This window comes from Peromyscus maniculatus, chromosome 10 (assembly GCF_049852395.1).
Source record: "Peromyscus maniculatus bairdii isolate BWxNUB_F1_BW_parent chromosome 10, HU_Pman_BW_mat_3.1, whole genome shotgun sequence".
Classification (NCBI taxonomy): Eukaryota; Metazoa; Chordata; class Mammalia; order Rodentia; family Cricetidae; genus Peromyscus; species Peromyscus maniculatus.
The window spans coordinates 23,774,085-23,791,144 of NC_134861.1; the positions used below are offsets into that span (position 1 = coordinate 23,774,085).

Sequence of the window (17,060 nt, forward strand, 5' to 3'; positions counted from 1 at the left end):
GGCTTGTTTTATCTTAGTTTTATCTATATAAACTTTTGTTTTTGAACAGTTCTGAACTTTTAAATATTTTATATAGTGGTCCAGAAAAGACTATTTTCAGAAGTTTTAAAATTCAGTACATTTCCTCTTTTTATTACCCAGGTTTTGTTTAAACTGTTCCTTTTATAAGAAATGTTTTGACTTATGAATCATAAACTTTTTCTACCTGACTTTCAACCATTGAAAATGTATAGTTATTCAAATGAGTGAAGATTTATTTAAGTTGATCCCAAGAGTTTAGAAATTTGAGAGGTGTAGATGATCAGATCTGTTTCTTAAGAAAAAACAACCTAGTTTTCAGAACTTGTGCATTCCTGATACTCTCTGTCATTGTTTTGTCTAAATAGGATGTAAAAGGGACAACAAATACAGTAGCCTTTTGTATGTGTGAATTATATTATGCTTTTGTATGACCTGTGTATTTGATAAATACATGTGCATATCCACTTGTTAAATTATTTCAGGTTCTCAAAAAAAAAAAAAAAGAGAAAAGAATAGGCTTCTAAGAGAAAACAGCAAAACATAACAAAATAAAATAAAATTAGACAAAACAAAAACCATCACATCAAAATTGGACAAGCCAAACCAACAGACAAATAAAAGAGCCCCATGCTGGCCCTGTGATTGCTGCTGCTTTGTGATTGTGAGTCTCTGTAAGTGCATATGAACTTCACTCAGTTGCTTTAGAGGGTCTTTTTTTCCTGGTGTCCTCCATCCTCTCTCCCTCACTCTTTTTACCTACTCTTCCATGGGGTTCCCTGAGCTGTGAGGGGAGGGATTTGATGGAGCTATCACATTTAGAGCTGAGTGTTCAAAGGTCTCTCTCTCTCTCTCTGCATAATGTCTCTCTGTGAGTCTCTGTATTTGTTCCCATCTGCTGCAGGAGGAAGCCTCTGATGATGACTGAATAAGATACCGATTGATCTGTGAGTATAGCAGAACATCTTTAGCAGTCATTTTATTGTTACTTTTTTTTTTTTTTAAGGTAAGTAGTATTTGGTTTTGCCCTAGGTCTCTGGGCTATCTAGTCTCTGGGTCTTGGTCACCAGTGTCGGCTATGGGCTCCCTCTCATGGAGCGGGCCTTAAATTTAAGCAGACATCGCTTGGTTACTCCCACAAGGTTTGTGCCACCATTGCCCTAGCATATTTTTCAGGCTGGACAGATTGTAGATCAAAGGTTTCATGTTTGGGTTGGTGTTTATGTTTCTCTTTTGGTAGCCTTCAGAGCATCTTTCCATGTCAAAGACTCTAGAACATGGGGGTGAAGGTTTTATGTAGGCCCCAGCTTGATCTGTCCGTGTTCCATGGGTTGTTTGGGTGTGGGCGTTGTCTTCAGCAGCGGGGTTTTACTGTCAGCTTGTGTAGAACAACCTGTTGCCTTGGCAGCAACCCGAGTTGTTCGGGGATTTCCATGGGACCCTTTTGGCCCACAACTCAATTGGATGAAACCCAGTCCCAGTACTGGAAGCTTCATTTGGTGACAAGAGATGGTCAGTGGGAGTTTCCATCTCTTCTGTTATTTGGAGACTTCATTAGGGTCACCTGCATATATTACAGGAAGTTTCCACTGCATTGGGTTTCTAAACTACCCCTCAGATGCCCTTCAATTCTAGCTGTCTCCCCTCATTCCCACCTCCCCTCCCCCTTCCCACTTGATTCTCTCATTCTTGTCTGTCACCCCTACCCGTTTACCTATAGAATCTATTCTCTTTCCCTCTCCCAGGGAGATACAGGTGTCCCCCCAGTCCCTTTCTCTATGCCCAACCTCTCTGGGTATCATAGTGCTTTTATTGCTGTGAAGAAACACCATGGCCATGGCAAATCCTATAAAGGAAAACATTTGAGGTATGCTTACAGTTTAGAGATTTAGTCCAGTATCAACATGGTGGGAAGCAGGGCAGCATGCAGGCAGACATGGTACTAGAGCGGTAGCTGAGAGTTCTACAGCTGATCTGCAGGAAGAGAGAGAGACACTGAGCCTGGCTTGAGCATTTGAAACCCCAAAGCCTACCTCCAGTGACACACTTCCTCCAACAAGGTCACACCTCCTAGTGTTACCCCCTAATGACCAAGCATTCAAGTATATGAGCCTGTGGGGGCCATTCTTATCAAACAGCTATACTGGGTCTACAGATCGTAGCTTGATTATGCACAGCTAATATTCAGATATAAGTGCATACACACCATATTTGTCTTTCTGGGTTTAGGTTACCTCATTCAAGATGATTTTTTTTCTAGTTCCTTCCATTTGCCTGCAAATTTCATTGTCATTTTTTTTTACAAGCTTAGTAATACTCCAGTGTGTAATTGTACAATATTTTATTTATCTCTGTTGAGGGATATCTAGGTCATTTCTAATTTCTGACTTTTATGAATAGAGCAGCAATGAACATGGTTGACAAGCGTTTCTATGGTAGTATGAAGCATCCTTTGGTTATATGCCCAAAAGTGTGATAGCTGAATCTTAAGGTAGATCAAGTCCCATCTTTCTGAGGAACCCACCATACTGATTTCCACAGTGACTATGTAAGTTTGCACTCCCATCAGCAATGGAGGAGTGTTACCTTTGCTCCACATCTTTGCCAGCACGAGCTGACTTTGTATTATTGATTTTAGTCATTCTGACAGGTGTAAGATGGAATCTCAAAGTAGTTTTGATTTGCATTTCTCTGATTGCTAAGGATGTTGAATATTTCCAGTATTTCTCAGCCATTTGAATTTCCTCTATTGAGAGAATTCTCTGTTTAGATTTGTACCCCATTTTTAATTGGGCTATTTGGCTTTGTAGGGGTTAGATTTCATATTGAAGGTACAACATTCTATCCCTGGTTCCCCTAGGCTCATGGCCATGTCATGATGCAAAATGCATTTAGTCTTCAAAAGTGCCCACTCTTTAACAGTCTTGACACTGTTCAAAAGCCCAAAGTCTCTTTGAGAGTCAAGGCAATCTGTTAACTGTAATGCTCTGTAAAATTTTTAAAAGATTTTACATTCTTCCAGCATATAAGGGCACAGAATGTACATTTCCCATCCCAGAAGGGAAGAATGGAGACATAGGGAGGGAAGTTTTGAGCAAAATGAGACCGAAATGGAGTCAGGCAATCAGCAAATCTTGTAGGCCTGTGTCCAGTAGCTGGACTTTTGGGTCCAGTGGGCACAGACTGTTCTGCCCTCCAGCCTTGCTGTCTGCAGCACACATCTCTCTTTTGGCTGGTTCTGCTCCCTGTATGTGGCTCTCCGTGGAGGAGAGGAAAAGGGGAAGGCAAGGCAACAGACAAGGAAGGTATATGAATGCAGCAAGAAGCTGGCTGATTAAATTTTGATCCACACACAGGAAGCAGAGGAAAAAAAGCAACATTTTATATGTGTACATGTTTTTGTAATTTCACATATAGAATATTGCTTTGATTAAAGCAATGTTTGAAAATGAATGTTGTAGATGATAGTTGTGATCTGGTCTCAGCATCCAGTTATTTCTTGTTTTGTTTTACTCACTCAGCATTGAGAAGTGTTGAAAATTGCCTCAGTCTCTGAGGGCGAGGGAGTCACTCATTCCATTCCCGGTCCAGTCCCTTTCCTGGTAAATTTCTCAGGGTTGGAACACTTAGGGCTTACGGGAGGAAGTCTGAGAAGACTCGTTTGTTAATTCGTTTATTCCTCTCTGGTGTTGGGTGGGGAAGCCAGGGTCTATGAGTTCTAAGCAGGCACCGATTGGGTAAGGCTTGCCCTTCACTTTGCCCTGAAATGTCATTAGAGGTACCTATTAGAAGTGTTTCTGTTGTTATAGTGATAATCGTCTTTGAAGAACGTCTAAGTAAATTGAGAATATGTTTGTTAGTCCGATCTACCAGGATATAGCCGAGGACATGAAAGCAGGGAGTTTGGGGACAACAGTCACATGTATGCTGTCAGTTTTTTAAAGCAGTTAGCATTCTGTTTATTCTGCTCTGACCCACTTATGCTTTGCCCATGTAAGTTAAATGTCTGTAGTCAGGTAGCTGGGTCCAATCCCGCAGAGTAGTGGGAAGTTAAACTTCAGGATCAGTTAGAGCGGCACTTACAGTGTTTGGACCCCCATCTATTCTGGCATATGATATTATTCCTGGGCATTCTGTTCCTGTCACCACCTCCTTTTCATGCTGTTGACATAGTATAGCTCTAGTTAGATATACACAGAAGAATATATGACGTTGGAAGTTGAATCTGAGTTTCAGAGCACTTACCCACGTTTTTAAGGCTCTTGTGATCCAGGACAAAAAAAAATGGACCAGAGACTCATGTTTAGAAATAGAAATCCAACTTCCTAAGAAAGAGAAGCACTTCCAAGAATGGGAGTAGACAGCGAGCTGAGGGGAAAACACGAACTCAGAAGTGCTAAGCACATGACTTAGCATGTGAGGCCCATGACTCTTGGTAGGTCATTCATGTAGCACCTGCCTCTCCGTGTCTGTCTGTTGCAGGCTCTTCTTGAACATGTGCTGCCTGTTGTACGTAGCCTAGGTGGGGAGGGTTTCTAGTCCCTTTCTGCAACTGGCTTTTTTCATATATTAATTTTGATCAATAGATGTCTCTCTGCCTGCCTGTCTCTCCCCAGGCCCTTTTCTGAGAGATGTAGTTCTAAATATTTTTGAGGAACAAAGTCTGTTTTCTGTAACTACTCCCATGCTGATCAGAGGCATAGTCACTAAGAGGAACCATAAGACAGGCAAACTGATAATTCTATAAGATGTGGCAAGACACAAAACAAAGTTTTAAGGAGGAATCATATGATGAAATAGATTGAAAGGGGAGATGGTGTGACATTGTAGTCATTGAGTAAGTATTAACAGTGACAAAAGAAAAATTCTGTAGCAAACTAGAGCATAAGGTAAAGTTATGATGAACAGGAAATAGCAACTGGACAGGCAGCTTAGGTCCTGGATCCTGAAGGCAGCAGTTCCAGGAATGTCCTTTGTTCTCTGGCCGGGAAAGCCAGAGGGAGTTCTGGTTTGTTTGTTGGTTTGTTTTTGTCCTTCTCATATAATGCATCCCAACCAAAGCCTCCCTTCCCTCCACTCCTCCCAGTTCCCCTGCACATATCTCCCTCCTCCCCCAGATCTACTCCTCCTTTGTTTCCCTTCAGAAAAGAGGCTTCCCAGTGATATCAACCAAACAATGAGACTAGATACAAACCCTCGTATCAAGGCTGGACAGGGCAACCCAGTAGGAGGAAAGGGGTCCCAAAAGCAGGCAAAAGAGTCAGAGACACCTCCACTCCCACTGTTAGGAGTCCCACAAACACCCCAAGCTAGACAATGATAGCATGTTTGCAGAAGACCTAGTGCGGACCCAGGCAGGCCCTGTGACTGCTGCTTCAGTCTCTGTGAGCCCCTATTGAAAGACCCCCTCTCCATTATGAGGACATGGGGCTTTGGGCCAATGAAATGCTCCCCCCCCCCAATAACTTAGCCTAAGAAATGCCATTCTGAAGGAATCAGAAAAACAGGAGTTCACAGCCGTAGCCAGCCACCCGGCCTTGACAGAGATAACTATGGCCAGCCATCCAGCCTTGAGAGAGATAACTGTGGTCGGCGGCCTTGGGAGAAAAACAGTTGAGTCGAATCAGGATATTTTATGGCTGGCCCCCTGGCCTTGAGGAATAAGCAGCTGGCCTGGGCAAGGCCAAATCAGCCACACACATACGACCCCAAGTTCACCCTGGCCTTCTTTGAAACAACCAATAGGGACCCTGTAACTATGCTTCTTGCTTCTGTAACCGCGCCTCTGCCCCTGGGATCCCATAAAAAGTCCCCCTTGCCCTAGGAAAGGGCGCAAGTCCTCCAAGAGACTTCGCCCCAGGTACCTGGTCTAAATAAACCCTCTTGCTTTTGCATCTGATCTGTGGTTTCGGTGTGTTCCTTGGGTTTGGGGTCTCTCCCGGAGGAAGATCTCAGCTGGGGGTCTTTCACTATGAACCCTGCTTAGTTGATTCTGTAGGTTATATTCTCCTGGTGTCCTTGACCCCTCTGGCTCCTACAATCATCATTTCCACCCCCACCCCCTGCTTCGTGGGGTTCCCCGAGCTATACCTAATGTTTGGATGTGGGTCTCTGCATCTGCTCCCATCAGCTGCTGGAGGAAGCCTCTCTGATGGCAATTCGGCTAGGTACCCATCTATGAGTATAGCAGAATATTGTTAGAAATCATTTCATTGACTTTTAAAATTTATTTATTTTTTTATGTGTTTTAACTTTTTATTGATTCTTTGTGGACTTCACATCATGCATCTTGATCTCACTCATCATCCTGTCCCTTTGCATCTGCCCTCTGCACTTGCAACCTTTCCTACCCCCAAGATAAAAAAAATAAATAAAATTTAAAAGAAAAGAAAAATGGAAGCTGTGGTGTGACACAGTGAGTCACACAGTGCACCCTTTAGTCCATACGTCTTTATTTGCAGCTGTTCATTGCAATGAGTCATGGTCTGGTTCGAGGCCTCTGACTTCTGCTGCACTGTTGACAGCTTTGAGTCTGCAGGGCCAGCCCCTTCATGTGCTCTAGCAGATCCTAGATGGGGTGGATTTTATAGCCCTGGTTCTGGGTCTGGGTGGTTGCTGGGTCAGTCAGCCCAGTCAGCCCACCAGCTCTTCCTCATCCTCAAAACCAGGGTGAACTCTCCAGCACCAACTGGATTAGCTCACCCTGTGCAGCAAGCAGCGAGGGCCAGGGCCACTTCTGCTCTCACTAGCACCTACACCACCAGGGCCAGCTCTACAGTGTTGCCCAGGTGAGGCACAGGGGCCACTTTCCTGAGCGCTGTAGCTGGTGAGGGGCATGGCCAGTTCTCTTGCTCTCCTGACCTCAGCGACATCTCTCCCACCTGCCGCAGGCAGCCGGGGTGGGGTGAAGATGGGGATGGGGGTGGGGGTATGGGGGGAGCCCTTTTCCCTCACCCCACACCACCTTATGGCAGATGAGGGGTGGGGCCCGATTTCTCATGTTTATGTTCTTGGGCAGGCTCACCCATACTCCCTCCCTAACAGTGCTACCCAGGCAAGGTGCAGGGCTCGATTTCCCTAGTGGTGCAGCTGGTAGGGGCAGGATCAGCTGCTCCCCTGCCTCCTGCATGTGGCTTTTTTCTTAGTCATTCATGTTTGGTTCTACCCTAGGTCTTTGAGCCACACAGCTTCCAGTTCCTGGGCACCCAGTCATCGGTTGGCCGATCTCACAAGCTCTGAGCCACCATTGCCCCAGCACACCTTTCAGGCAAGACAGGGGTGGGTTGAAGGTTTTGTGACTGGATTGGTGTCTCACCACTGGGAGCCTTGCCAGGTTATTGAAGATGGCTGATTCAGGCTCATATCCTCCATTACTAGGAGACCTCACTCGGGTCACCCTCATGGTTCCAGGAAGTTTCCACTGCGTTAGGTTTCCCCCCTAAATGCCTCCCTATTCAATTGTCTGTCCCTGTATTCTCTCTCTCTCCCCTCCCTCTTTAACCTGATCCCTCCGGTTCCCATCGCCACCCACCCTCAGTCCACCTGCAAAACTGTTCTCTTTCCCCTTGCAGGGAAAGCCACTGTTCCCTAGAGCCTTCTTGTTACTCGGCCTCTCTGGGTCTGTGGATCATAGTGTGATTATCCTTTCCTTAACGGTTAATATCCACTTAGAAGTGAGTACATATCCTGCTTGTCTTTCTAGGTCTGGGTTGCCTTGCTTGGGATGATTTTTTCTAGTTCCATCCATTTGCCTGCAAGTTTCATGATGTCATTTTTTTTCTAACAGTTACCTAGGGAGTTCTGTTTTTGTTTTTAATTTATTATTATTATTATTATTATTATTATTATTATTATTATTATTATTATTAATCTCCTCCTAAAAGGCACCCTTGCTTAGAGGCTGTATGGGAGGGTGTGACTGAAGCTCCGTCCAGATACTCCACCCGGCTTGAGATCCACTTTAGAACTGGATCTCTAGATTTTGATGGCATCTGCTCCCCCAAAGTATTTCAGCCCAGCTCCCAAATGATGTGAGAGGGAGATGTCACAGTCATTTTGTTGAGGCCCATTAAGGCAATGCTACTTCCTCCTGGCCAATAAAGTGGAATATAAGTCTGTCTCTGGCTCTGTGTGGAGACCAAGAGACAGGAACAATTCCAAGATTCCAAGCTACACAGAAAAGTAGGAGTTCATCCAGCTAGTGCTAGCAAGGTGGTCAATTAAGTCATCCTTAATGAGTCCTCGAATTTGTACTTGATTTGTTCTACTGAACAATAATTATATTCCCTGTTTTCTTGGTGAAATGTCTATCATTAGGGGTTAGAATTGTTATGTTCTATTTCGTTTTTTTTTAAATGCTATTTCTTTTTAAATAACCGAATAAGTCTGAGATTGTATATAAGAGTAGAGAATATAAGCCAGGCTTGTGGTGCACACCTTTAATCCCAGAACTTGGGAGCAGGGGCTTGTGGATCTCTTTGAGTTTGAGACTAGTCTGGTCTACAAAGTGAGTTACCGGACAGCCAAGGCTACACAGAGAAAACCTGTCTCGAAAAACCAAAAACCAGAGAGAGAGAGAGAGAGAGAGAGAGAGAGAGAGAGAGAGAGAGAGAGAGAGAAGAGAATATACAAAAAGTCTGACAGTAGTTTTAAACTTCAACAATATCAAATGCCACAGAGTTACAAAAAATTTTGTTTGAAAATTTACTTTCAAAATTTATACTCATTTTTATGACTTCTGGATAACATAATTTTAATCTTTTCATTTCATCCCCTTTGTTTGAGGAAAAGCTCATTATACATGATTCAGTTGATGATAATAATAAAACTAACTTTTTATTATAAAAATATTTCAAACATTTAACAAATGTACAAAAAATACAAGGACACTTGCTTCACCAGTGTACATATGGGAGATGGCAGGAAGTTTACAAACTGTAGATGAACTGGAGATGTGGGCATAAAGGATCCCAAACATACACTTCGCATTTGCTAAATCAAATATTCCAAAGCAACAAGTTACAGAATTCGAACAGTGAATCCCCCATGAACACCTGTGTTTTAACCTTTTCTAAGGGACTACCTTTCTACCTTCAAGGCAGTGTGTTGTCTACTGAAATTGCTGTGCTTGGCATACAGAAAAGCCAGAGGCATTTTTCACCATAAGAAGCCCCAAAAGTTAATGTTTGATGTACCATCAGGGAATTTTGCATTTAACCTTTCTCTCCCCCCCAACTTTTTTTTGTGAGGGTGGTTTGTAAGTCAGTATGTAGTCCAACCTGGCTGAAGATTTTTTTCTTTTATAATTAATTTAATTTTACATATCAGCCACAGATTCCCTTGTTCTCCCCCCTCCCGCACCCCTTCCCGCCTTTCCCTCTTTTTTTGAGATATAATTCATATACTGTAAAATGTATCCTTTTAAAGTCTACTGTTTAGTGGTTTTAGTATATTTAAGTTTGGCTGAGCATGGTGTCCCATACCTGTAATCCCAGCACTCGAGAGGAAGGAAGGAAGGTTGCTGTAAGGTCGAGGCCAGCTTTGTTGTCATAGGGAGTTTCAAGTCCTCCTCCCCACTAGTTGCACAAAACAACAGTCAAACAAAATAACCTTACCATAACAACAAAACAAACAAGATCATATGCATACCTAAGAATGTTTGAAAATAAATCATAAAGATGATTTATAAATCAGTAAATATTTGCTTTATGTACCAGTATACCTAGGGTCATATAAAAACTTCTCAGGCAAAGTAAGGTCGCAGGTGGAAAAAGTTTCACGAAGTCCTTGGCTGGAGGCTGGAGGTGCGGGTCTTTTTGCTTGCCCTTCTCTGCACTGTTCAGCTTCCATTGGTTTATTATGAAGTTATGTTGGAGTGATTGCATGTGCATTAAGACCTTGTTCTTTGGAGATCTTAAGACCAGAATTAGAAGTGCCACCCTTCGAGTCACTGAAGCTGCAATGGGCCGTAGGTGTGGGGCTGTGTATGCCTAAGTATGTCTCACATCTCTGATACTCGGAGACTTGGCAGCAGTGACAGTCCAGTAGCAATGAATGCACTAGTGCCCAGATCTGTTTCTAATATGATGGCCCATTAAGAGGAATAAGGGCTCTCCTTAAAGCAATGGTGTGCTGTGCCAAAATCAAAGAAGTGTTGGAAGAATGAGAAAACTGTGTCCAAATCCCATGGGAGTATGCTTCAGGGAATCCTGCTGGCCAAATCCTGGGTATTTTCAATGTCAAGATAAATAATAAATGTAGCTCATTGAATAAATTGAAATCCATGAGTACATACTGATATAAATATAAGCACAAGAATAAAGAAAGAGAGCTGGACAGAAAGCTCTACCTTACTTACCAACTAATAAAGGTAAAAAAATATTGGTTTTGAGCAAAATCATCATTGGAGTCTATAGTAGGTGAAACTTTGATACTTTGATAAGAAGCAGGATTCGCATAATTTCAAAATATTTACCCACAAAACACATACCATTTACTCTTAAATAAGTTAATAAAAGTGAGCAAAATCATGCTAGACACCATCAAGTGATACTTTCATCTCTCAGGATAATGAACTCAGAACACCAACTATTCTGTTATTTTTTCTTTTTATGATATTTTTTAGATTATAATTACATCATTTCCCCCTCCCCTTTTTATTTTCCAACCCCTCCCATGTATTCCCTTTGCTATCTTTCAAATTCATGGCCTCTTTTTCTTTATATATGTATGTAAAGTCAATGGTCAGTCTTGAAACGATATACATACAAGGATATATACATATATATCCTGTGTGTGTATTATTTAGGATATCTGTCTATCTTTCTATCTATCTGTCTGTCTGTCTGTCTGTCTATTCTTATAATATGGTAATACATTGGCTCAGTCCATGTACTATAAGTTGTATATATACGTATACATATATTCAAGACTGACCATTGACCAGAAGACTATTTCTCTTGCTTTCAGCATTCCTTAGTTGCTTTTGGTTCTTTGTCTGTGGTTGAGCTTTCCCTCTTCCATGGTAGCAGGCCTATTAATGATCTTCCTTGTTCAGGTCATGTTTAGGTAACCATGTTGTTAAGACTTAATGGATGTAGTCTGTCTGATGTTTCTAGGAGACACAATCTCACATCGTACTCTTTGCTCTGACTTCTAAAATCTTTCTACTCCTTCTTTCCCAATGATCCCTGAGCCCAAGACACAGGAGTTAAGTTGTATTGTAGATGTATCAGTTGTGACTGGGCTCCAAACTCTGCATTTTGATCAGTTCTGGGTTTCTGTAATGTTCTTCATCTGCTACAAAGAGACATTTCCTGAGGGCTGAGAACTACATTGATCTGGGGGTATGAGAATATTTAGAATATAGTTATAGATTATGCTGGGTTAGTAAAGTGGTTGTAGGTTCTCCTCCAGGATTCATGACTTCACTAGGCCCAGAGAGTTGGCTAGGCTTCCAGTACAGGCATGATTTCTCTCTTGTTGAGTGAGTCTTCAGTCCAATGACAGAACTGTTGTTTACCACCAAGGCATACATACCACTACTGTACCCTTAACGGTTGGCATGCCATGTTAGTCATTGTTGGAGTTCATAGGCTTCATACCTAGGAAAGACTATTGGTTCCTTCCCTCCTTTGGAAGCTGATATAATGCCATCTGGTCTTCAGGGAAGATGCTTTCAGGTCATATCCAGCTCAGGTTCTCTGGGTCTTTTGTCCAAAGTACATGGTTTCTTCAGTTATAGGGACTTACCTTCTGCCTTTGGATGACAACAGTAATAGCCTATAATGTTTGGAAATCTATTGGACAACCAGCAACTCAAAAGAGGTCTTCTCATGCTTACTGTTGAGGTTTTTATTAGTCTGTGGCTCTTGTGGTGAGCACTGTTAGTCCTGTAGCACAGTTACTTACATGTAAGTGCTGTTAGGTAGATAATTATTAGTATCGTTCCTCCTCCTTCCTTCTCCCTAAGTCCCACCTCACTCACCCCCATCTTTCCAATTTTCCCTTCCAGATTATATGTACCTTGCTCTTCCCTTCTCTATTGCTTCTTAACCAGCCCCTGAATAGTCCCTTCTACTTTCCTGGTTTGTTACTCTGGCTTATCTACTCACATCTGAAGATTTGGAGTTAGGAGCCTCCGATGAGAGAGAACATGCAATGTCTGTATTTCTGGGTTACCTCACTCAATAGGATGTTTTCTAGTTCCATCTATTTACCTATAAATTCATGAGGTCATTTGTCTTCACAGGTGGATTGTATTCCATGGTGTATATGTAACTTATTTTCTTTTATCCATTTGTTGGTTGATGGAGAGTTCGGTTTCCATTTTTTTTTGTTTTTTTGTTTTTTTGTTTTCCAATTTCACAAACAGAGAAAGAGGGTGTCCTTTCCCTCACATCCTCTCTAGCATTTGTTGTTGGTTGTTTTGTTGATCTTTTCCATTCTGACTGGGATAAGATAAACTCTCAGAGTTGTTTTAACTTGCATTTCTCTGATTTCTAGGGACAAAGAACAGTTCTCAGCCATTTTTATTTCTTTTTTTGAGAACTTTGTTTAGATCCTGAGCCCATCTTTTAAATGGGTCTTTATTTTTGACTCTGTGTTATATGAGTTCTTTAAATATTCTGGATATTAGTTCTCTGTCATCTGTGTAGCTAGCAAAGATCCTCTGCCATTCTGTGGGCTTCTTCTACACTCGATTGTTTTTTAGCTGTACAAAAGCTTTTTAGTTTCATGGAATCTCACTTGTCATTTGTTGGCTGCAGTTCTTGGACAAATGGAGTCCTATTCAAGAAGTCCTTTCCTACACCTATATCATGTTAGGGTACTGCCTGTATTTTTTTCTAGCAGTTTCAGTGGTTCTGATTTCACATTTAGGTCTTTAATCTATTTGGAGGTAGTTTTTGTGCAAGGCTACAGATACAGGTCTAATTTCATTCTTAGATGGACATCCAGTTTTCCCAGCCCCATTTGTTGAAGATGCTTTCTCTTCTCCAGTGTGCATTATTGGCATCTCTGCGGAATATTAGATGCCTGTAGTTACATGTCCTTACGTGGGGATCTTTGCTTTTGTTCCACTCTTCCACATGTCTGTTTTTGTGCCAATACCATATATATATATATCTGTGCCTCTGTGATATATCTGAGGTCTGGAAGGATAATCCCTCTAGCATTGTTCTTTTTGCTTAGGAATGTTTTGTTTATCTAGGAGTTTTTGAGGTTCTATATGAAATTTTGGAGAGTTTTCTCTATTTCTATGAAGAAAAAAAATGGGCATTAGGATTAGTTCTGTCACATTCTTGCTAAAAGTATGCAAGCCATGTCTACTCTCAAGGAAATATGAGAAAAATCCAAATTAAGGAATCTTCTATAGGTAATCAGCTTGAACGATGGCCAAGTCAAGAGGGGACAGAAGTGTTCCAGACTGAAGGGGACCAAATCATAGTGCAATGTAAGGCGTGGCCCTGAACTGCATTCTGAACATTATTAGAGTGGAAGAGACGTTAGCTGGGCCTCTGTAATGCCTGTGCTGTTTTGTTGATTTTGATGGTTGGAGTGTGGATATTAGGCTAGCACCCTTAGTTTTAGGAAACATACACAAATATTAAAGAGTAACGGGACATTAGGTGACGACTTAATCTCACACTAATGTGTGTTTGTATGATGAGATAGATAGTACTCAGTTTAGTTACGTAAAATGTTAACAATGGGAGAAACTGAGACAAGAAACTACAGGAGTTCTTTGTATTATTAGTGTAACTTTTTCATTCATTTCAAATGATTTCATAATAAAGTTAGAATAAAATGCCTTTTCCTCAAATGCTGAGGGTACCTATGAATCATTTCACACTCAAAGCTCTGCTTACCAAGAAAAAGGGTTGCATGCGAATTTTTTAAAGGAGCAGATGGATGTAAAAGTGAGTTTAAATATTTACACAAAATAAATGAATGGAAAATGTCAACATGGGACTTGCTGGGTTTATTTTTTTTTTTAAAAATCTTTGGAAAAATACCCTACAGTCCAAAGTACATAAATCATTTCTTAACAGAGCAGAATTAGGAAAAATAGCACCCTGGAGGACAAGCACCCCAGGCTGTCACCCCTACCCAAATAACAGACCTTGAAGTGACTTCAAAGCTGCAAAAACAACTGGCTCTGACATGTACCAAGATGGGGAAATATTCGCACAAGCTTAAAATACATACCTCCTCCTTGAAGAGAACAGAAGAAAAGGCAGTATCGTGTTTCCTAAGTGGAATTTGACAGTTGAAGTTGAGTTCACTCTATTTACTTACGACTTTTTTGCTACTTGTAAAAAGTTGGTAAACTTAATCAAACTTATTTTTATGTTCATTCTTCCCTTCCCTCACCTCTTTAGTGGTGTGGGTAGAATAAAACTCTTAAAATATGAAGACTTTCCCCAGGTGGAAACAAAAGTCTTAGAGGCTTTCTTTCAAAGCTATTATGCCCAGACAGGTTAAATTTCATTTCACAGTCTTTAGTTTGGCATTCAAGGGTTTTGTATAGTTTGTGATAACATATTTTCTTTATTGCTTTGTAGAAATCATCTTTAGACACACTTTTATTCATTTTACATTGAAGAAAACTTTGGTTATAATCACAGGAAATGACCTCTGTTTTCTAAATACTTGCTAATATGCTAACATTTCTCTTTTCGTGGATGTGTGTGTGCACGCGCATGTGCATTTATATACTATGCTTATGTACTCTGGTGCACATGTGTAGCTCAGACGATAACTTGTTGGAGTTGGTTCTCCTTCTACCACATGAAGCTCAGGCGTGAATCTCAGGTCCTCAGGTGTGGAAATAAATGTCTTTACTGGCTGAGTCATTTCATTGGTCCTAGGAAGTGATTTCTTTTATTTTTTTTTCAATAATAGATTTAAATTTATTTAAAAATTCTATGAATGTCCCATAGATGTATATAATGTATTTTGGTCAAATCTACTCCTACTACTCCCTTCAACTCTTCTTGGAACATCCCCAACTTTGTCTTTAAATTTTAATTAGTAACCCACTGAGTCCAGTTAGTGTTGTCCTACTGGTTTATGATAAACCTGCCAGTGGCTATCCCAGAAACAAAAAGTGGCTTTTCTTTCTTCAGTAGCCATCATCTGCTAGTAGTTCCTCAGTTTGGGTTGAGGCCTTAGGAACCAGTCCCTCATTCTGTTTGATTTTGTACAATTCATGCTGTAGTGAGTTCATGTGTAGAACTGCCGTGCAGCATTTCACACATATCTCCTCCACCCTGCGGTCCTTACAGACTTCTCTTCCCTCTTCCACAATGTTTCCTGAGCCTTGGGTTAGGGCATATTGATAAAGATGTCCCATGTAGTACTGAGCACTCAGTCATTTATTCTCAGCTCTTTGATGAGTTATGACTCTTTTTTAACCACTACCCACTGCAAAAGCTTCTCTGATCAAGATTGAGAGTATAGCTGATCTGTTGTATGGGCATAAATATTTAGAATGCAGTTTCACATGACTATTTAGAGAAAAATGATAGGGTTCCCCTAGATATCTGACCTCCCCTCCATGGGCTTTTGAATAGGTTTACAAAACTGGGCATGAAATCCCTCCCGTGAAGCAGATCTCAAATCCACCCAGAAAACAGTTGATTGCCCCATGACTGTCATGCCAATAATGTGCCAGTGGGTGCATCTCACTTGGCATGTTCTGGAAGGTAAGTATTTTAGTAGTAGGTCCAGCACTGGGTAAGGTCATTGATGACTTTTCTTCCTCAGCAGCCTGCATAGCCCCTTTGGCTGCATGAAAGCTAGCCCACAGGTAGAGCGTTTCCAGATTAGTTGGAAATTGATTTATATATTCTGGAACCAAAGTGTGCAGTATCTTCAACAATAAAGTCTTACTATCTAGTTCTTGTTGGCAACCAAGAGCAAGGGCAATGACCTGTGCTATTTTGGTGGTTCTTATTGCTTCTCTGACTAGTAACTCATAGTGAATGATCCTGCCTGTTCTATAGATATTTTCATTTGATAATCCATGTATTCTGAGGGCAACATTGCTCCACAGTGCAGGGCTCCTCTGTTAAAACTACTTATAAAAAAAGCTTATTTTAATTTTTATTTTCATGCATGTGTATGTCTCTGTGCATCTGCCACTTGGATGTGAGTGCCTGTGGAAGCTAGAAGAGGGCATCAGATCTAGAGCTTCTTGTGAGCCACCCTGCATGGGTGTGAGAAACTAAACTTGGGTCCTGTGGAAGAGCAGGAAGTGCTCTAAACTGCTGAGCCATCTCTCCAGCCCCCAGAGTACCCCCCTCAAAAGCATATTAGTTTATAAACTACTGTGTCTCCACAAGCTTCTTCATACATCCTTAGTTGTGGTTGACCCACCCCTTACCCCCACTCCCATCCCCTTACCCTCATCTCTGCTTAAACGTTCAACCTTCATATGCCCTCCATGTTGCTTTATGTTACTTGTGCTCTGCTAAATTATCTAATTATATTTTTTTGGACAAATTGCAAAACTGTAAGTTTCTGAATAGCTTTTGCATACATTCTTTACTTTGTTTAAACCTTCTTCTATCCCTTCATACACGCCCCACCCCGACATCATTACTTGACTCTTTTCTTCCCCAGGATTCTCCATCTTTACTTGCATTTTACCAATTATTTTACTGTCTCCCATCCTTTAATGAGTCTGTTCCAAATGGTCCTCTTCTAGTTTGCTGGTTTCCACATGTACTCCAAGTTAAGCACACAAAACAAAAGCTTTGAAGCTAGGGTCTATATAGGAGAGAGAACACATGCTGCTTGTCTTCCTAGGCACGCGCAGCCTCATACAGCAATATAAGTGTTTTCCTTTCCATCTGTCTGCGGAGTTTATGATTTCATGTTCCTTCACAGCTCGGTGTTCTAGGAAGCTCTTTCTAATCATCCATGGCTCATGGTGACCTCTCTGTATGAAGTAATGCCATAGTTTCTTTGTTAGTGCCTTTTGCTTGCTGCTTAATCATACACTTCCTCTTCAACATTCCACATCTTTGTTTTACTGT

General features: G+C 41.4%; 1 protein-coding gene across 14 annotated transcripts in view; it reads left to right on the top strand.

The window, feature by feature from the left end:
- Wdpcp (WD repeat containing planar cell polarity effector) overlaps nt 1-17,060 on the top strand; it is a 297,030-nt gene that overhangs the window by 26,648 nt on the left and 253,322 nt on the right. For 3 of the 14 annotated variants that reach the window (XM_076546060.1, XM_076546058.1, XM_076546063.1), the window contains exons 2-3: nt 923-965; nt 7,189-7,285. The exons of 7 other annotated variants lie outside the window; for them this stretch is intronic. The gene's annotated coding sequence lies outside the window, so the exon portion shown is untranslated. The remainder of the gene's footprint in view (nt 1-922; nt 966-7,188; nt 7,286-17,060) is intronic. 4 more of the 14 variants (XR_013042834.1, XM_076546057.1, XR_013042833.1 and 1 more) reach the window with 2 other exon arrangements.